Source organism: Agrilus planipennis, unplaced genomic scaffold, assembly GCF_000699045.2.
Source record: "Agrilus planipennis isolate EAB-ADULT unplaced genomic scaffold, Apla_2.0 scaffold112, whole genome shotgun sequence".
Lineage (NCBI taxonomy): Eukaryota > Metazoa > Arthropoda > Insecta > Coleoptera > Buprestidae > Agrilus > Agrilus planipennis.
In genome coordinates this window covers 650,887-673,710 of record NW_020438886.1, presented here as the reverse complement: position 1 = coordinate 673,710, position 22,824 = coordinate 650,887, and the positions used below count along the sequence as shown (strand labels likewise).

The 22,824-nt window shown below is 31.9% G+C and overlaps 1 long non-coding RNA gene across 1 annotated transcript in view; it reads left to right on the top strand.

Moving 5' to 3' along the window:
- LOC108737059 overlaps positions 1-22,225 on the top strand; it is a 30,842-nt gene extending 8,617 nt beyond the window's left edge. The window contains exons 2-3 of the long non-coding RNA XR_001937814.1: positions 15,572-15,635; positions 21,924-22,225. This is a non-coding gene — a long non-coding RNA (uncharacterized LOC108737059). The remainder of the gene's footprint in view (positions 1-15,571; positions 15,636-21,923) is intronic.
- Positions 22,226-22,824: the final 599 nt, after the last annotated feature.

The window sequence follows — 22,824 nt, the reverse complement described above, 5'->3', positions numbered from 1 at the left end:
TATTTATAAAAACGGATAATTGTTGCTATAGTTACCAGTTACTTCGAAGTGATTAATCGCTGAAGTTTCGAGTTTTTTAAATTTTGCGAATTATTTTTTATTTATTTTTTAAGATGTTTACGTTTTAGGAAACTGTTTATTTAAAATATTAAGATCAGTTATAGATAAAGACAGATTTTTTTGTTAATATATATTGTAAGTCATGATTCTTTTGATTTATTGCAGTTGCAAGGTCCATAAATAAATTATCATGTATTCAATATTCACTAGTAATTGAGGAAAATACTTTTAGTTTCGTTATCATAATGGTGGTCGTATTTAATTGGTAAATCTCTACTTCCTGAACATAAAATCTGCAATACGACCCACTATACAAGGAATTCTTGACCTTCCAATATTGAATGTCGTGAGCTATTTGATGCCATCATGTTGCTTTACCAATAAATTAATCCGTGTGTTTAGAAAGCGTAAGTTTTCCACTTCTTTACAGTATTTAAACGATAATAGAAAGTAAAGCAACCAAGTATTTCCTTCCGTATGAATTTGACTGTTTCTAACGTTACAAAACTGTTTATATAGCAGTTGGCTGCTACTCTTTTATCTTCGACAAAATGCTAACAGCTAACACATATAAAAGTTAGCAAAATAATGATCTTGTAGCACCTCATCGTATTAAAATTCATCAAAGCACATAATGAGATTAAATTGATGCCTTTATTTATTAAGCGTCGAAAGTGAAAAGTACCAATCTCATGAATTATTAACGAGATACAACAGTATCTTATCATGAAGATTGAAATAATATGGTTTTTAATNGTAATAAGGAACGTATATTACATTAGTTTTCCTATAGTTGTTAATTAATATGCAAAACGGTGATTTCTTTTATAAATATTTGAATATGCTTTGTCATTTGTTAATGAGACGTGTTTTAAGTTTAATGCCTTTTTAGAAATAATGTTCGACAAACAAATCAATGCAAATTTTGTTTGTCAAGGTTTTCAGTCCTGACTTGGTAACTTAAAAATTTTTGGCAACACCATAAAATTATTACGTGTTTTTATTATATAATCACATTTACTTTCAGACTTTCCTTTATAAAACAGTAAATTATCTTTTTGGTGAACCTTGAAATGTCCCTATTATGTCGAAATAATTGCAAAAAAATATTATTAGGATAATTCATTGTTATTAATTAATAATTACGATCTAATTTTCGAATAAGTAGCTTAATCATTAATTAAAAAACAATATGTCAGTCTTTTACTGTCAGGTTTTTGAATATAATTTGTGCGTGGAACGAATTTATCTAATTAAAAAGTAATCGATTATAAAATGTTTATTTATTAATGTTGCATAATTCTAATGTACGGTACTAAAAAAAAGTGTATCTTACGCCAACTATTTTTACTATGGCGTATTATGACCTCTTTTATTCAATTCATTAATTGTCAGAGAATTATTTCGGGTGTCTAACCTTCTTACCTCGACTCACTTAATAACAGAAAAAAGCGTGTAATCCTCCAACGAAATTTTAACAAAAAAAAAATAAGGAGATTGTAGTTATTATTTAACATCTGCTACTGAGCTGATTATTCTTCATTCAACCGTTTCACAATTAATCAACTATTAATAACCGATCATAAATTGCCAGTTTAAGAAAATCAACGTATATTAAACATAAAGAAAACCTTCTAAAATATAATGTAATTCTAAATTCTAGCATTTCTAATTTTAAAATTTGTTTAACGAATTTTTCATTACACTCTGTCAAGGTATTGATATTAGAGCGAAGAAACGGTGCTTTTAAAACGTATTATGATGAGCTTTCATAAAGAAAATTGTTGTAACAGATATAAGCAGTGAATATATGTCTAGACTCGAGCCTCAACTAGAAAAGTCCCGGGGAAGGAGACATGTAATTGTTAAAATCACGGAACCTCGAGGCTCGAGTCGTTCCCGGACCCGATTCCTAATGTAGGCGTACTGCAAAAAACACTTTTGTATCTTCTTATTATTTCCAAAAATTAGAATTACATAATATTATGAGGACTGTCGGTAGAACAGGATTTTTTTAACGTTAAAATGCTACTTTATATTAATTTCAAATATTTGTTTTAAAACCGGATATTCGTATTTTCCATTTTTTTTAAACAAGAGGTGTGTTAAGGCTAATTAAACCGCATTTAATCATTACACTTAAAAATAGTACCATTTTAGTTTATTATACTCTTTGAGTCATCGTATTTTTTTTATTTTATAAAAAACAGTTGCAGTACGTAAAAGATCTTAATTAATGTCATACACGGTTAATGAATGACCTTAGTGATAACAAAGGAAGACCAAAACAGTCCCAGCCTTCGTATTGGTCTTACTTACTTAGTTTTGGTCTTCGTCTTGCTCAAATAGTTCTAGTCCCAGTCTTGATCTTGCGTGTTAAGTCTTGGTTTTGCTCATTCAATCTGATACTTACGTTTTTTTAATAACTCTGCGCAAATTTGTTTATTTACTGACACAATAATTGTCTTAAATGCTGCAATTTTCTGTCATACTTGCGAGTTTGTCATGCTTTATGATAACTACAATGGATAAATTGACTCTTCCTCCAACGCATAAATAGATATTTTAGCAAACAAAATAGTGGAGGGTATTTGAAAGAAATAAAAAATGTCGAAAAAAATGGTTTTGTCTCTGTATTTCAACCATGTGCTGGCTAATATAAAAACAGTCTTGGTTAGTCTGAATAAGTAAGACCGATTTGCTCATTACTAAAAGACCTGTTACTTCTTTCTAGTTCAATTTGTTTCTTAATAACTTTAGATGAACTCAGATACAAAAAATTTCGAAGTAAAATAAAAAGATTGCGTAACTGTCACATATACAAGTAAGGCAAAAAGTACACCGAACATAAATATTATAAATTTCTTTGTCGGCATTTTATTCTTGTATGTTGCACAAGCGAAAATGTATAATTTTGTGAACGTCTATCTGAAAATGTCACCTGCTTCTTTGATGACCGTCCTAAACTACTAACGAAATCCTCAAAATCTTTTGAACAGGAAATAACACCCCTAAAAATCTTTAAATTGTATTTATTGGATGACTTACATTATTTTATTATTTGTATGAAAAAAAGCTGATGATATTTGTATGAATTTTTGCTATACAACGTCATATTTTTGAAAAGTTGATTGATGATTAAATGTAATAATGTAAGAGAATGTTTTCTACTCGCCACTAGTGTATACNGTATACATTTTGTGAATTATATCATTATTTTGCCAGTCCCGTCTCGTCCGAGGATACATTTCCACATATGTAGTAGCCTCTTATTTTTAAATCTTAAAAGCCTTTTATTCAAAGGATAACAATTTAAATAACGAAACCCAAAATGTATTTTAATCATTCAATCATTCTCACACAACTACAATTTGTTCATAAGAGTGTACACATAAAGGCTCTCTAATTAATAAATTCATTAAATGAATATTTTATTAATCAGCTATATCTGCAAAACGCTCTGGATATTATAGTATGCATGTACCTGCTACACACTAGTTGAAGCTTTCGGTACTCGTTATTTTTCGTTTACAAGTTTGCCTACAAATTAATAATTTGATTAGTATTTAAGTACTATGAAGAATCACTATATCGTTTGATGTTTTTGTATATAAATTGTCAGTTATGACCAAGGCCGTAGCTAGGGGAGGGAGGGTTATCGGGTTAATACCGATGAAGTACTTAATATTTTTACACATAAAAAAAGATAGACGAATAAACTTAATCCTTTGATTAATTAATCACTTATTATTCACTTTTTTGTTTCTATTAATACATTTCCTGGCATAGTAAATTTCAATTAGGTTTGGCTAATTTGTAGCGAAACAATTAATTTTTCCAGCCCATAGTACTGGAGAAATCGGATGATCTAACTAGTGGATCGTCCAATTTCTTGATATGTATATCCTCTACAAAATTAATTTTTTCACTACAAATTAACCACAAAACATGATTCCAATGATATTAAGTTAACAGATCATCCGATTTTTCGGAATCATTGGGCTGTACAAAATTAATTCTTTCACTACAAATTAACTGCAAATTACACATATATTCTAATGTGAAGGTTGAATATGTAACTGCCAACATGATACAAATGCGTCACGTATTTTCACTCTTTTCCTATCCTGAGCTATTCTTCGCATTTCCCTAAAACAACTATGCTGTTTCTGCTTGTAATATATATGAGAGTAGCCCTTCACGCCTGAGAAGGTGTCCTACGAATCTATCTCGCCTTTTTCTCATTGGCTTCCATAGCGTCCTCTGTTCTCCTACTCTTTCTTATACCTCTTCATTTGTAACCTTCTCCATCCACGGTATTCTCATCATTCGCCTGTAACACCATATTTCGAACGCTTCTGACCTTTTCTTTTCCACCGCACCGACTGTCCATGTTTCGCACTCGTACAGCGCCGTACTCCTGATATACACCTTTAACAATCATCTTTTTTGAATTTCTAATCGTTCGCGAGCATACAATGTAACTTATTTTTGTTAAAGGCTACTCGACCCCTCGCTATCCTTTGTTTTATATCTCTACTACTCCTTCCATCTTAAATTGTTTGGCTATACCGAAAATACCGGCGACTTCTTGTAATTTTTCGCCTCCTAGCTTTACATTCACTCTTAACTAATTGCGAGTAACTAATAAACATATATTGTAGCAAATAATTTGCGTTGTTAGTATAATTAATGGCAAATTTATGCAAGAAAACGTACTATTGATGTATATAGTTTATCTCTAGCAAACGATCTTTTAACGGTACATGTAGTATATAAATTTAATTAGGCACATAAAAAAATACTCAACGAAGAGAAGCATCACGTTGACGATTTTTATTCAGGAATAATTTCTGACATTTCGCTTCATCATCAATCACGGTCATCCTTGTAGGACGTCCATCGAACAACTAATTATTGTGCGTTGCAATGGTCCTCATAATTTCTGCAAAAGCATTTAACTGTTCACCTGTTACTTTTACATTACATAACACCACGAGACTGCAGCGAATCTTCACAATATTATGTTAAGTATGTAGATGAATGTGTTTGTATATAGTTGTTTAACATTTTTTAATGTATGCGCGCTCCGTGTTCATTCACCGTCACGAATTTCAACCGATCTGTACTTGTTAATACATCCAGTTGATACGGTTGCTTCCCCCATCTTATTACTTACAATAAATTATTGTATAACCTTCCACAATACTTGTCTACAAAATATTTTATACACTCAGTTGTTGTGACAGTTAATAACGACAATAATAACGCGCTTTAATTAGTGACCTTGTCCCTAATAAAATGGTGACTTCCTCTCTTATAAAAAAAAAACATGCCCATCTTTACTTATACACAATTTTTTTTATGATGAGGGGAAATCTTTCGAAAATATCCGACAGGGTAGTGTTCACTCCCACGGACTGCCTTTGGGGGTGGCGAGCAGCGCAACCACCCGGCGCCTCGCCCTTGCAGGAGCGTCGCGCACTCGCGCAACAATCAGGCGAAAAAATATTAGGTAGTAATAGTACTAATGTCTATTACAATTACTAAGTCGTCATAAGCATGATTTCTGAATCCCTGATTCTTTTAAGTCATTAATGCTTCTTGGTTCATCATAATTAATAATTTGTTATTCTTCTCGCAAAGATCTACCCACCGGGAGTCTCGCAATGGCTAAGGCCGCCCCTGTTCACATCAAAGGGTGCCTAATAATCAAAACCTCTCTACGTTAGGCCGTTCAGGTCCTCTGAACTTTTTCTGGTCAATATTCTTAGATTTATTCTCAAATTAGGCCAACGTTTCGCTCCTAGGTTGTGAATTTTATCAAGGCTCTACATGAATAATACCCAATTAGACATAATTACAATTAAGTTGAATACAGAAATACACATTAGTATTGACCACTATTGGATGTCAAAGTGTTTCATTTAGTAACTTAACTTTAATTATGTCTCTTGATTATTGTTCATGTAGAGCCTTGATAAACTTCCCAAACTAGAAGCGAAACGTTGGTCTAATTTACTAATAAATCCAAGAATACTGACCACAAAAGGTTCAGAGTTTTAATTTTCACAGTCTAGTCTGGGTGATTATGCATAATTTAATAATTTTCTATGTTTATTGCAAAATTATATCTCCTCATCTCCCCTTCTTATAAAAACAGAGTTCTGTGTTATTTTTATATATGTAGGTACGCAGAATTAGATGTCATGATTCCCTAGACTCTGTAATTTTCAGTTTCTCAGGGTCTTTTAGCGTTTCTGAGAGCGTCCTCTCACAGTCTCTCAGTTACTGCCTAAGTGTTTTTATGTATCTCTAACAGTCTCTGTATGAGAGACTCGAACGATAAAATTGTTAATTCATAGATTCGAGTGAGAGACTGAATGAATAAAACTGAAAAATTGAGAGACTCGAGCTCTCGTAGAAAGACTGGAATCTCTGAAATATGTTGAACTTTTAGAAAATATTAAACATGTCTATCGAGACACCACTTATTGAGAGATTCGAGTCTCTCGTTCAGAGACTGGATACGAAATGAGGATCTCTCTATGAGCGACTCGANGCCAGGTCCTGGATAATGACGCCGGGTAATTTTACCAGAGAAAAAAGAAAAACAACTTTTTGAACGGGATCTAATCCGCTTATGGGCGTTGCTTTGATAAGGGTGTTATTAAAGGGAAATTTCGTCAGAACGAATATATGAACCATTAATCGTACCTGGCGCAGCTAATGCTGGGTGCTCGGTTATCCAGTACCCGAAAAAATCACTATCTGGTGCATTTCTAGTCAACACCTCGTTCAAAAATCGTCAGCACCCAAGATACTTCCAAGTTTTGTGAAACAAATTTCTGACAAAAAACTGGCAGTTAAACTATCGGAAAATCACGCTTTTCCTTAATGCCTCACTATTGAGAGATTATTCCTTCTTGGGACTAGTACCTTTCCCAAATATTTTACAAGATTTGAATACCAAAAATGCACGAATTATTAATTAAATTGTTTAATGAGTAATTGTCAGATAAGGAAATATTTTTATTCTCTTCAATTCTTTAAATTTTCATTAGTTGAACTCCTGAAAAACGTATAATTGTGTAAAGTTACCTGCAATAAGTTATAAATTTCACTGAGGCACTGCTAGTTTTATTAAATTCCTTCCCCTGACTATTAATTTACATTATATTGAATTAGCAGTCGAAGTGTGACAGTTTTGTGCATGTTTAGGGCACATTACGTAATTCGTTAAGCGGAAATTCCAGCAAAAGTAACGGCATTGTCTTTTAGAAAACTGATACAAATATTTTTACGTAACTCCAATAGAAAAGTCCGTGATACGGTATAATTTTATCGCGAGCGACCGCTGCGGTGCACAGTTGTGAAAAATGCGACCTTTAAGTTCAAGTTAATTTAATTGAGCTGCCCACTATAAGTGACAGAATTACCTACATTGGTGACATCATTATTTGCAGTTTATTTAATTACCTTGCTATCCCGAGATTAACATGTTCAGTCTCTCAGAGTCTCTAAAAGCGAGACTCGAGTCTCCCTCTCTCATCGAGTCTCTCTGGTGTCGCTAAGAGAGACTGTCGAGAGACTGTCAAAAAAGCTGTTTAGCGTCTCTGAACGAGAGACTCAAGTCGCTCATAGAGAGATCCTCATTTCGTATCCACTCTCTGAACGAGAGACTCGAATCTCTCAATAAGTGGTGTCTCGATAGACATGGTTAGATTTTTCTAAAAGTTCAACATAATTCAGAGATCCTAGTCTTTCTACGTGAGACTCGAGTCTCTCAATTTTTCAGTTTTATTCATTCAGTCTCTCTATGAGAGACTCTAATCTCTGAATGAACAATTTTATCGTTCGAACCTCTCATACAGAGACTGTGAGAGATCAATAAAAACACCTAGGTAATAACTGACAGACTGTGAAAGACTGTGAGAGACGCTCTCAGACACGTTGAATGACTCTGAGAGACTGGAGAGAGACTGAAAATTTTTGGTCTAGGGATGTTAGAGTATTTTAATAGCTATACATACACCATATACCCTATGATATATGCTATAATAAAAAAAATGTGTCTCCCCTGCCACAAATATAATCATTGAACCCTTAGAAATGATAAGAAATCGATGAAAAAATTTTGGAGCGATTTTGGTGTGGATTCTGAACAATTACCACTTCACTTAACCACAGATATATTGCTATATTATTGATTGATTGATATTAAATCAATCTGATTCTTAAGTAATTTATCGAGACTACCTATGGTGTGCTGGTGAGATCTAGTAAGATCGAAATCGCAGTCTGATAGTTTCGATTAGTTACTGATCAAGAACTTATACCTCTTATTCGCACTTATGAAATTTTTGATTACAAACTTCGCTGTGCAAAGGTCATTTGGTCATTATCTTTTTATATCTTCGTTTACACTTTTAAAGTGCTTACCTAATAGAGGTCGCATTCTGTGCTTTCAGTTCACCAAATCAATTGGTATAATATCGAAATTAGATTCAGGTTTATAGCTCGTCTTTCACTGTAACAACCAGCTATATGCTTGCTGTTGTGTAAGGTCATGGCCGCTGTAGTTGTTGCCCAGCTCTTATTTTTATTCGTACTATTATTATTATTATTACTACCTTTTACTGAAAATAACCTTGCAGAGTTCATTTTATAATATCGTACATACGCCCATTTGTACAAATAAGGTCGAAACATGTTTTTGTGCCATGTAGAGTAGATCAATTGAAATCTGATATAATGCGCTTTTGATGTTTACTGCTACAACTTTAATCCATTATCGCAAGTATTTAGATATGTGTACTGCCATATTAATTGTATATATAAACTTGCTGTAGTACCACTGCATATGTTGTCGACTTCGTGTATGATGTAACATTACAGGAGGAATACAATTATTTCTTTAATGATTACATGTAATAGAACATCCCTATGCTCGCTTCTCAGTTCCCAAGTAGATACCTTACATATGATACTAACGTTTTCTGAAAAAAAGTCTCGACATAAAACCAAAGGTTAACCATGGTATGTGGTCAAAACTACAGATGGGTCATACAGCCGGTTTGGATCTGGCCAGGTCCTGGATAATGACGCCGGGTAATTTTACCAGAGAAAAAAGAAAAACAACTTTTTGAACGGGATCTAATCCGCTTATGGGCGTTGCTTTGATAAGGGTGTTATTAAAGGGAAATTTCGTCAGAACGAATATATGAACCATTAATCGTACCTGGCGCAGCTAATGCTGGGTGCTCGGTTATCCAGTACCCGAAAAAATCACTATCTGGTGCATTTCTAGTCAACACCTCGTTCAAAAATCGTCAGCACCCAAGATACTTCCAAGTTTTGTGAAACAAATTTCTGACAAAAAACTGGCAGTTAAACTATCGGAAAATCACGCTTTTCCTTAATGCCTCACTATTGAGAGATTATTCCTTCTTGGGACTAGTACCTTTCCCAAATATTTTACAAGATTTGAATACCAAACATGCACGAATTATTAATTAAATTGTTTAATGAGTAATTGTCAGATAAGGAAATATTTTTATTCTCTTCAGTTCTTTAAATTTTCATTAGTTGAACTCCTGAAAAACGTATAATTGTGTAAAGTTACCTGCAATAAGTTATAAATTTCACTGAGGCACTGCTAGTTTTATTAAATTCCTTCCCCTTACTATTAATTTACATTATATTGAATTAGCAGTCGAAGTGTGACAGTTTTGTGCATGTTTAGGGCACATTACGTAATTCGTTAAGCGGAAATTCCAGCAAAAGTAACGGCATTGTCTTTTAGAAAACTGATACAAATATTTTTACGTAACTCCAATAGAAAAGTCCGTGATACGGTATAATTTTATCGCGAGCGACCGCTGCGGTGCACAGTTGTGAAAAATGCGACCTTTAAGTTCAAGTTAATTTAATTGAGCTGCCCACTATAAGTGACAGAATGAGCAACAAAAATTAACAGTCAGTCAGTTGCACTGGCACAGAAATAATTAATATCACGTACACTGGTGGGAACAAATTACAAGATTAAAATTACGTAATATTTAAGTTCAACTTCCTGTTTGTCTCTTACCTGCAGATTTTGCTATAGATTGAAATTACTATTAAAAATATATTTTTATTGGAAGAGATATATGTATGAAGCAAATGCTGTTTTGAGTAGTTCTGAAGGATGATACATGACAATGACACTCCTGGTCCATTCTTTAATTACTAAAATGTATATTAATAATTAATACCACACCCGATGTTGACGTATTTGTGCAAAATCGTCTTTGCTGAAAGTTGATCGCAATATTCTTTATAACTTTGTATTATTGAACTGATCCACACGAGATAGCTCTGCGCACTACCTCGGATACCCGCATCATCCCACTCTACACCTAATTACTAGCATAATGTCGCGATTTTAGCCGTCTTCGTGAGCTGCGGTCAGCCCAGCTCTTTGGCATGTTTTTATTTCAAAGTGGTGGAAATTCAACTTTCTTCTCATACTCATAATAGCGACGCGAACGCCAACCCTTCGTGTATATTTAATGGCATATGCAATTTATTTTTAATAAATCAAATTCCAGAGGTGTAAACATTTTTTATACGGTAAAATTGTTATTTATTAAACGTAACCCTAGGAAACAATAAAGTCGACGCCTATAAGGATCTGGCTGTGTAATTAATGATATAATGTGCCACGATTATCACTTTTAAAAATTCTATTACAACGTAGGTACACATGGTAAACAACGTTGTGGTCGTGTAAANATTAAAAAAATCTGAAGAAACTGTATGTCATTCTCTTCTCCAATACATTTTTAGTACAGCAAATTTCTTTAATTTGTTAATGTATTTATTTAATAAATTGTTTCGATTGTTTCTAGATTATTAAATTATCTGTCTTTAATCTAGAAACACTTTACAATATGTGTAAGACATTCAAATTTATTAAAAGGGCATTTTTTTCTAATTATTCCTTATAAGTTTTTCATTACAGCTATTTGTTTTTTTCTCTTATGCAACAGACCTATACCAAGTCGTACCGTACGTACAGTGTACATATGCATATTCGGTGACAAAAATTGATTGTATCTGTTGGTTTGGGAACGGTTGTGGCGCTAACGCTATTACTTAACGAAAATATGCAAATTTGTGATTACAACAACGATGAAATGTTTGCTAACAAATTCAGCAGGAAATAAAAACGTTACAGAACGTTAACCAGTGGTGATGGATTTGTTTTTTCTTCACAGCTTGCGCTTAACGGCCACATTCCTTATCATCTGATAAGATGTACGCAGTTGACTTCTGTTTAATGTAAAACATCAATTACTAACTTCAAGAAATTCGTACACGAGTAATTGTCGACACAAAACCCGAAGACAGGTCGTTGTCATACTTAAGAAAGATTGGAATAAGATATACTTGCAAATTCTTAACTGGGATATTTTTAGTATAACGCATATGTCAGGTGGAAAGACTGAAAATATTTGAAAATAAAATCAAGTTTATTTACAATGCAAAATATTCGTCGTGGTCGTCATAAAAGAATCATAAAAAAAAACTTATAATAATATATTTAAATGGACCTTGCTGAAGCATACGTAATCCTAAAATGCAGCACTGTACTACAGATGGCGTTTACAGCGCCATTTGTCGTATTTTCTAAAACGCGCTGTTAAGGCAGCAGGTAATAGTTGGTCTGTGTTCTGTCGGAACTGCCTGCGACGCGCTGATGAGATCCAAAAAGATCGAAATCGCGATCCGCGTCTGGAAGTTTCGACAGAATACAGACCACTTCGAATTATTTTATTAAGATTTAAAATTATGGATTTCCAGTGACTCTTCAGCTTTTTCCTTTAGTATAGGTCCACTAACACTAATGTTTTTACATATTTCTTCACTGTCGAAAAAATGTAAACAAGCATTTTTATAAATTAGGAAATTCAGTAATTCTTCGTCTTTTACATAGACTTTCTACCGATTCAAAACACTTTTCACTGCTTACTGAGGTGCGATGCCCAAATTATTCATTTAAGTTATAGAGGGTTCTTATTTTAAGTAATAGATATTTTGAACTACGACGGGAAGGGAACACAACATTTTATGAATTTATAAAGGTTATTACGTTATCGAGGTTTAAGTTATCAAGGTTCTACTGTTGTATCATGTACTGTACCTATCCTGGTACCTGCTCGGCCTCTATATGTTCACCTCATCTAAACGGGTAGATTCTTTATACAGTTGTCATAATGAGGAAATACCACAGATCTTCTGATGCATCTAGGCATGGAACGATCTTATAAGAAGCCTAAATTATTCTGAATTGTTTATTAAATTGAATTCATTGATTTTTTGTCAATTTGTATTTAATTCTTGACTTTAACCAAGTAAGTAAAGTATTTTTGATGGAGTTAAAAAAGGATTTGCTCGTATAATACGTGTTTACCAACGTACTAAAAGTTAAAATACAGTTTCTTTTCCTCTTGTTCTATACTACTTTAAACTACGGTTAGTGTTTCCTCTCTTCCCCGATCGTTTATCATATGATAGTAGGTGCCGACATTTTCCTATTCATTTTAATAATAATTCTACCTATTCTAGTGTTGTCTTTTATATGTATATCATAATATTTAATAAATAATTAGCATGTATGTGTCTATTACATAACAAAGTTTCTGTCTGTTTAGAATTTAAAGTATTTCTAAAAAATAATGACCTACAGAGATTATGTAAAAGCCTAAAATAATTCATAAAAATTATATAGCTTCGAGTTTTGTTAATATTTTTTTATATGCTAGCGATGACAGGCTGAATACGAATATAGCACTTATAAAATTAAGAGTGTGTTAGGTCAGTATACCCGAAATACCCCGGTACCTTAATTTTAGAAATTAATTCACAAAAAGTAGAAAATTAATTAGGCAATTTATCTTTCTGGCCATTTCATTCTTTTTTTGTATTTTTCGGATGAAACTAAAATGGAGATATTGCGTCATCATTTCTAAATTTAATATTTTTTAACGAATTTCAATATTTTATGGTATATTAAACATTAGATGTTTTGATTCATACTTGATCGAGCGATTTGCTATTTTTCTAAATCTAATCGATAAAGAAAAACAGGTGAATCGAGTTCTTTAAAATTAATCTAAGTGACTAATTAGCAATTTAGTGGACATAATTAACAAGAACCGGTCTAACGTTTCGTCTGTGAAAACATAAATATAGACCTTGAACTTTAACTTAACAATCTAAATATTTTTTATCAAGTTGTGTAACAAATTAATCTCTATATCTATCGGATCATTTGGATTTTGATGAATAAGCGATATTCATTTCGCAATTGTTTGTAGTGAATTTCAAATTCATTTAAATTGGATGATGTGTTAAAATAATCTATATAGTTTTCGAGTTGACAAAAAATCTAAAAAAGAAAGAACAAAAAAATTGTAGAAGTGACTGTTATTATAATTTCACAATTTGGTAATATAATTGGACAAGAAGTTACGTATTCGATACAAGGATAATGCAGATTGATTACCTTTATTAAATTGTTAAATAATAATAATGTACCTACAGTTTTTTTTATACCACGGAGATTTGCATATAATAATTAATACATTTCAGGAGGTAGGAGTTATTAAACTGTTGTTAACATTCACCATTACCGATTTTACAAACTGATTACTTATCAGTATTATTGATCATGTGCATAGATTAGATCAAATAGCAACAGGATAAATTACATTTGGTCAAATAAAGGTGATAGTTCAGCGTACAGTTGCTGTAATTGGATATATTAATAGCTTGCTGTGCAATTATTCTTAGGGATCATTTCCTTTTAGAACATGAAATTATGTTATTGCCTAAAGATCCATACGTCAGGAATTAGATATTAATAAAGAAGATCCTACGTCTTTTAAGGATTTGTAGAAATTAATCATTATCAGCATTCATAATAGCGTCGTTAATCCAAAAATTTTTTGAAATCGTACTTAGCTATTTACAGACAGTAATCTATATCTTTACTAGGTCTTCCCTTGCCTCTCTTCTCCTATTTATATTTGTGAAATATCTATAACTAATCCTGCGCTATCCTGTATTATTAGGTCTCTACCCAGTAGCGGATTATCCATAAGGCAAACTAATAGGCACATGCCTAGGGCGGAAGATTAGGAAGGGGCGCGCGCGGAAGTTTTTAAACTAAAAAAAAAAAATTAGAAAGTACCTGTTTCCAAAAATTATTTTGAAAAATATATGACCGACAGAGGGACGTGTACGAGGTGCTAGCCTAGAACGCTCTCGACATTTAATCCGCCTCTGTCTATCCCATTCTGACTTCATAGATATCGAAACTGAACAACCTGTTGTAGTTTTTCTTATCCAACTTCTATATTGGCTCCAACCCTTCTTTCACCTTTCTTACATAACTACCATCATACTAAAATTTTTCTTTTACTTTTATTTTATTCATGTCAACCTTTTGTCAATACCTGTAATACCATCTCCTTATATTTAAAACTATCTCCAACTTCATAATTGGAAAGAATCAAGATATGTAAAGGTAAAAGATTTTTTATTGATACGAGACATCTTCCAGTTTAGGTTTTTAAATTGGTTGTGGTTTCACAAAAATTAAAAAAACCTTTTACCCCTACATTGCTTGATTTTATACAATTATACAATTGTTTTGGGGAAGAAATAGAAATGAAACTTATATCTCCAACTTCTTATTAGATGTTAACACTCTTATATGTAAGTTATAATTGTTCTAAAATTCTCGCGCTCCACTTTTTGTGTGACTAACCAGATACTAGATATCCAACATCATAGCCTACTAGTATTACTACAGTACATTATTTTATTTGCGGTCGACTGCGATAAAAAAACATTATATAAAATTTTAATGTAATGTGATTTCCTCTGAGCAAGGCCTAAGGGTTGTTATTCACTAACCTGAAAAAAAAACTGAACCATTTAAAATTATGTTAGCCTTACAAACCGTTCACTAATTTGAACCGTTCACTACTATGCATGTTGTAGAAATTGTTGAATATATTAAACATATTGTTATTATTACTTGTTGCAAAAAAATTACTTAAAATATTGTTTACCCTTAAAAACGTGACAATTCATACATTAGCTGTAATATTGCTTACGTAAAGGATAAAGATCTATTTTTTTTTTCTATATATCACGACTCCATTCACCCGTTGTACCTGTTATTATACATACATTAGCAAAATGCGTATAATCATAAATCCCTGTATAATAAATTGTTACATAACGGTACTGAAATAAGTCCCGGAAGTCCTTATGAAACGCTTTTTGCGTTGAAGTGTTAAAATGGTGACATTACTTTCCAAATAATATTATATTTATTTAGCGAGAATATCCAAAAAGGAATTGGTAATAGGTTAAAGATATTTAAATGTTAGTTTTATTATAACTGAAGTTTGCAATGTCAATTGATTGCTATATATGTGGTATTTCGTTTCAGGTACATAAACAAATGACATTAGATGAAATAAGGAGCACATTTCATGTTGATCATCACGACGATGGTAAGAATATTTTATTTATTCTATTTTATTCATATAGTAAAAGTTTAGAAATTGCATTAGTACTAAAATTAAAAATAACAAACTTTTGGAACGATATAACGTGATAGTTAAATTAAAAGGGTCATATCAGGACTATAGAGTGCGTGTAATTTTCATTAAAATAATAGTAAGTACATCTACCAACTCAATTACTCACAATTTTACAAAATAAAGTTGTTAATAGTTTCGTTAATTGCGTATTTTGTAGTACGTTCTCTGTTAATTCTAGTAACATTATAATTACTTGAACAGCATTTAATACTATTTATACGGTCGTAAACACATTTTATCAAAGTCAAATCGTATAAAATTATAAACACTTAAGTCTTAATTATGACAACGCTAATGCAATAGAAAAAGTACATTTATAATATTAAAAGGATTAGCTGTGTCATTTGCATTTATAAAATTAAAATTCTGTTTGATGCGTTTAATGTTATTAATGTTGCAATTTTATAATTAATAAACGTAGAATAATGTACATATGCAAATTATTTTTTGTTAAGCAAAAATGCGATTTTTTATTTGTAATTATTAATTTCTGTGATAAAAACTCACTTGATAAATGACTATTACAGTGAAATAATAAATCTTAAAAAATTACTTCTGCATTTTAAAGTAAAAACAGATCTCTGTTTTTATTTTTATTTAAAATTTAAGCAGTTAGAAGACCATCATAATGCATTTTTCTAATATTTTATGACAAATCGGTTGAATTTGTCGTTCTAATTTTATTGTTAATTAATTCTGAACCAGAAGTTCATTATTATTCAGATCAAATGAATAGCCTTTTTGTCAATGCTGTTACACTTAATTCACATTCAACCTAACTTGGCGCGCTTTTTTCGGTCTTGGCTCATGCTGCAGCTTCCATTGGGATGATTTAACTTTGATTTCCACGTCATAACCATAAACCCATGATTCGTCATCAGTTATGATCCTCTGGACCAAATTTTGGTCATTCAAAGTCCAACAACCCCTTAGCAATGTTAATGCGATATTGTTTTTGTTCGAAATTGAACAATTTTGGTATGAATTTCGCGGCGACCCGTCTCATACCCAAATCATTGGTAAAAATAAAATTGCAGGAGCTAATCGATATGTTTAGGTCTTCAGCAACTTCTCTAACGGTGATTCGACAATTCTCCAATTTTCTTCACTCCATCAATGTTTTCGTCTGTTGTTGACATGCTCGAACGTCCGGCACGTTCTTCGTCGTTCACATTCTTCGGCTCTGTGAGAACATTTTGTACCAACGATAAACGTTGGTTCGGTCCAAGGTAGCTTCATCATATACCACAGTCAACATTCGGAATGCGTCCGCGCACTTAATTTTGTTTTTCACACAAAATTTGATACAAAAATCGAAAACGAGTCAAAACACGTGCAAGCAAAGCAGCTGTCAAAAATTAACTGAACATTCACTATGACCGAACTTGTTGTTATAAGTGAGAGACATGAGTACTAACATCATCATCATCATAAGGTCGTCAGTCCTAAGACTGGTTGGACACGCACCTCCACTATTTCCTAACCTGAACTAAACTTCGCATTTCTCTAAAACTAGAACAGCCCACATCCTTAACTATTTGTGAACAGTAATCTAATCTAGGTCTACCTCTACCCCTCCTAACTTCCGTTTCTGCCTCTAATATGTCTCTGACTAGACCTTCATGCCTGAGAAGGTGTCTTACCAACCTACGTCGACTATTTCTTATTGACTTCCATAGAGTCCCCTGTTCTCCTATTCTTTCCAATACCTCTTCATTTCTAATCTTTTCTACCCACGATATCCTCATCATCCGCCTATAACACCACATTTCGAACGCTTCTAACCTTTTCTTTTCCACCGCGCCCACTGTCCATGTTTTGCATCCGTACAACGCCACAAAAAAGTCGAAAATCAAATGTACGTAACCCGCGGAAATTCAAAATTCGCGATAATTTTTGAACAGACCTCGTATATGTAATTGTACCTTTGGAAGTGCTTATGGAAGAATGCAACTTTAGAGGACCATGTATCAAAAGAATGAGTTTTTACGACTTAGCTTCCATTGAGACTTTTGATCTACCAAAATCCAAAGTTTTATAGTGTGCGCGTATAGTGTCAATAATAGAGGACCTTTTTCCGTAAAGATCTAGCTATTACGAAAGAAAGTGCTCGATGTCGGGAAATTATTTACAGACAGTTTACCCTGATTGACTATAATTCGTAGTTGTATTTGCACAATTTTTGCCAATACGATTCGACCATTTCTTTTAGAAATTAGAGTTTCGTCTACATATATATAAAAAGCAGGATGATTTACAATTTCGCAAAGTAATTTTGTAATCCGGTAAGAAATGAATCGTTAGTCTACCAGGTGTATAATCACAACTTTTTAATAAATTCTGTATTATGTAAAGACAGCTTAATGTTATGCACTGGAGATTATTAGGAACGCTTTCTAGCACTGGCCGAAGTAATAACACTTATATTTACTGGATAATTTGTAGCCGTATAAAATACATATATTCTTGTTGTTGTTGTTGTTAATGTTATTACTAGTAATTTAAATTGAACTGCTCTATATAACTCTGCGCTTTTTAGTGTTAAAAACTACTGGTCAATGCTTAAAATTATAGAGCCTGTTACGTAAACAAATTATGCTTAAAATATAAAACATGACAAAGGTAATGCAATAAATTCATATCAATTAAGTAATCTGCTTTGTCTAATTTATCATTTTAATTTGGCACATATGAAGGGAAAAATTCTAAACTATTCTGAGGCCTATATTCGCATTCTCCAATTTCAAAGTACAATAAGGTGAAAAAAGTTTTTCTAACAATAAAATAATTACTTTAGTACTTTAATTCCCGAAATGCGAAACAATCGCTATTTTGTTCTCATTAGTACTACGTACACAACTCCGACAGTACACAAATCAACCTATACAGCGTTCAATTATTAAATTCAGAAAGCTTAGTGAACGCCATGGAGAATTTACCTACTTATTGTGGAATTAAATAATATTCAGTAATGTCCTTTTCTAATAAGGACATGTCATACTGAGCACAGGCCGCTCTATTAGCTAATATGCTTAGCTTAACAAAATAATGTTGCAATACGTACGCTATTTTCCGAATGGTTGCATTTTTTGCGGGCTATTTTTTTAAATATTTTATATGTAATTAAATTGCATTTATTAGGTGAAATATAATCTGCTTAATATTGTGACCAATCACTGGAACCATAAATACTATTTATACGGTCGTAAACACATTTTATCAAAGTCAAATCGTATAAAATTATAAACACTTAAGTCTTAATTATGACAACGCTAATGCAATAGAAAAAGTACATTTATAATATTAAAAGGATTAGCTGTGTCATTTGCATTTATAAAATTAAAATTCTGTTTGATGCGTTTAATGTTATTAATGTTGCAATTTTATAATTAATAAACGTAGAATAATGTACATATGCAAATTATTTTTTGTTAAGCAAAAATGCGATTTTTTATTTGTAATTATTAATTTCTGTGATAAAAACTCACTTGATAAATGACTATTACAGCTATATCTATCGGATCATTTGGATTTTGATGAATAAGCGATATTGATTTCGCAATTGTTTGTAGTGAATTTCAAATTCATTTAAATTGGATGATGTGTTAAAATAATCTATATAGTTTTCGAGTTGACAAAAAATCTAAAAAAGAAAGAACAAAAAAATTGTAGAAGTGACTGTTATTATAATTTCACAATTTGGTAATATAATTGGACAAGAAGTTACGTATTCGATACAAGGATAATGCAGATTGATTACCTTTATTAAATTGTTAAATAATAATAATGTACCTACAGTTTTTTTTATACCACGGAGATTTGCATATAATAATTAATACATTTCAGGAGGTAGGAGTTATTAAACTGTTGTTAACATTCACCATTACCGATTTTACAAACTGATTACTTATCAGTATTATTGATCATGTGCATAGATTAGATCAAATAGCAACAGGATAAATTACATTTGGTCAAATAAAGGTGATAGTTCAGCGTACAGTTGCTGTAATTGGATATATTAATAGCTTGCTGTGCAATTATTCTTAGGGATCATTTCCTTTTAGAACATGAAATTATGTTATTGCCTAAAGATCCATACGTCAGGAATTAGATATTAATAAAGAAGATCCTACGTCTTTTAAGGATTTGTAGAAATTAATCATTATCAGCATTCATAATAGCGTCGTTAATCCAAAAATTGTTTGAAATCGTACTTAGCTATTTACAGACAGTAATCTATATCTTTACTAGGTCTTCCCTTGCCTCTCTTCTCCTATTTATATTTGTGAAATATCTATAACTAATCCTGCGCTATCCTGTATTATTAGGTCTCTACCCAGTAGCGGATTATCCATAAGGCAAACTAATAGGCACATGCCTAGGGCGGAAGATTAGGAAGGGGCGCGCGCGGAAGTTTTTAAACTAAAAAAAAAAAATTAGAAAGTACCTGTTTCCAAAAATTATTTTGAAAAATATATGACCGACAGAGGGACGTGTACGAGGTGCTAGCCTAGAACGCTCTCGACATTTAATCCGCCTCTGTCTATCCCATTCTGACTTCATAGATATCGAAACTGAACAACCTGTTGTAGTTTTTCTTATCCAACTTCTATATTGGCTCCAACCCTTCTTTCACCNTAATGAACTATAGTCAGTTAAATAATTAAAAAATATTAGATAAAATTAATTTAGTCTTAATATGTTCTTGTGATGTAATTAAAAATCTTACGAAAGCTTGACAACGGTTTTCTGGGATTTTTCATTTATTTATATAATACTTTTTTGGACGCATTTGATACCTCTTTTTTTATTGAATATGACCAATATGGGTATTTTGCACAACATAAACATAAGTTTGTATTTTTTAGTAGATATATATACCATTGCTCAGCATCTTTGACTGGATAATTTATTAATAAGATTTAAATTTTCGATTTTTCATTTTCCAACAATGACAATACAATGCGTGTACTTTGTTGTGCGTAGAATGAGTTAATCAATCATTAGTAATTAGTAATGCAAATGGCATGGAAATGAAGGCCACAAGAACTACATACATAAGTAACCTTTATATTATAGTAATTAATACTTCGGTTGTTTCTTGTCGCAATAACTGGTCAAGTGTGACATCAAAATTAAAACAATGTGTAACATAGGTAAAGTATTATATTACAGGAAGAGTTCATGGGTCGCATATGAATTACTGTCGCTATATGCGTAAAATAAGTTGTAACGAAAATTTTCTTATGGTTTACGGCCCAATCACAGCCCAGTCAATAAGAACCTGATTTTTGTTTGTAAATTATTGATATTAAAAGGAAATGTTTGTGAATTAACGTAATTGATCATGTTTTGCGTCATTCTCTTAGTTAGTCAAGACCAAAAACATAATTTATTGATTAATAACTGTAGAAATACAGCTCAAGTTGAATAAAAAGAACAAGAAACACCTTTTTGTTTTGCAACAAAAATCGGCGCAAGTTTTTAGTGTAGAAATGGGTATCCAGAATGTTATGGTTTAATTAGAATTTTTAATTAAGAATCTCTAACTTTGACAAGGTGGAACTAAACAATTGCAATAGAATGGGCGTATTTAAATGCTTATAACTTATAACTATTTGGTATTCATTCAGGTCCTTTTCAATCTCAAATGTTTGAGATTATTTAAGCAAGTATATATTTTGGTATAGGGGATTGTCATTTACCTCAAATTTGGACAACTTTCACTAGTTTTTCAGTAACACAAAAATCGCTTATTGACTATTAACGTAACTAAATTTTAACCAGTAAGAAGAAACAATTTGTAACAGAAAATCTAATAAATTAACCTTATCAGTAATTTGCGCAACAAATTTTCGTTTCGAATGTAAGGAAAGTAGATACTTACTTATTTATTGAGAGACAACCTCCTTTATCGTTAACAAAAAATGCTAATCTTGGAATAATCTCTGAAATGTCGCTGTCACTACATTTGCAGCAATTAAAGTATTGCACTGAACAATCGATTTGAAATCCACAGGTCTGCATTTTAATGATTTCGTGCAATTGAGGTAATTTAACCAATTACCTTTTCAATAATTAATTCATATCCGAAGAATAATCTATATAGTAAAGAAATGTAATATACTTTTATTACTAAAAAAATTGATAGTCTAGTAAGAAATGTTAACTAATTCTTCTTTTGTTTTCTTTTTGCAGTTCCTGAATACGAAATAATTCATATTCACCACGACAATAAACGAAGTCTTGTTCCAAATTCAAACAGTAATAAAATCAATAGTGAAAATGATGATAAAACAAATTCAAAACATGATGAATCATCAGCATTAAATGACAAGAAACATACAAAAATAAGACTGAACGCATTTGGAAGGCCCTTAAATTTAACCCTGGTTAAAAATGAAAATCTCATTAAAAAGGACGGACTCAAAGTGTGGACCATTGAACCTAATAACACTGCCCAGCATGGACTTGAATATGTTGAAATACCAGAGGTAAGATAAATTTATTATTGACTTTGTAGTGTATATAATTTTTTTTTTAAAACAATTCTTAAATACTGAAAAATTTCGAAATAGGACACACTCAATTTCCATGTATTTCCTTTTTATTTATTTACATATATATTGATGCATTTGTTAGGGAAAATTTTATTTAAAATAATCCCCTTGCTTTAAAGGCAAATTTGTCGCTTAACTTCTATTACCTTTGGAGGGGCTACTTTTCAGCATGTTTTTATTTCAAAGTGGTGGAAATTCAACTTTCTTCTCATACTCATAATAGCGACGCGAACGCCAACCCTTCGTGTATATTTAATGGCATATGCAATTTATTTTTAATAAATCAAATTCCAGAGGTGTAAACATTTTTTATACGGTAAAATTGTTATTTATTAAACGTAACCCTAGGAAACAATAAAGTCGACGCCTATAAGGATCTGGCTGTGTAATTAATGATATAATGTCCCACGATTATCACTTTTAAAAATTCTATTACAACGTAGGTACACATGGTAAACAACGTTGTGGTCGTGTAAAAAATTCCAAGTACCTAGTGATCGATCTATTTAGCTACCTACGTGAAATCGCTTACAGGCATT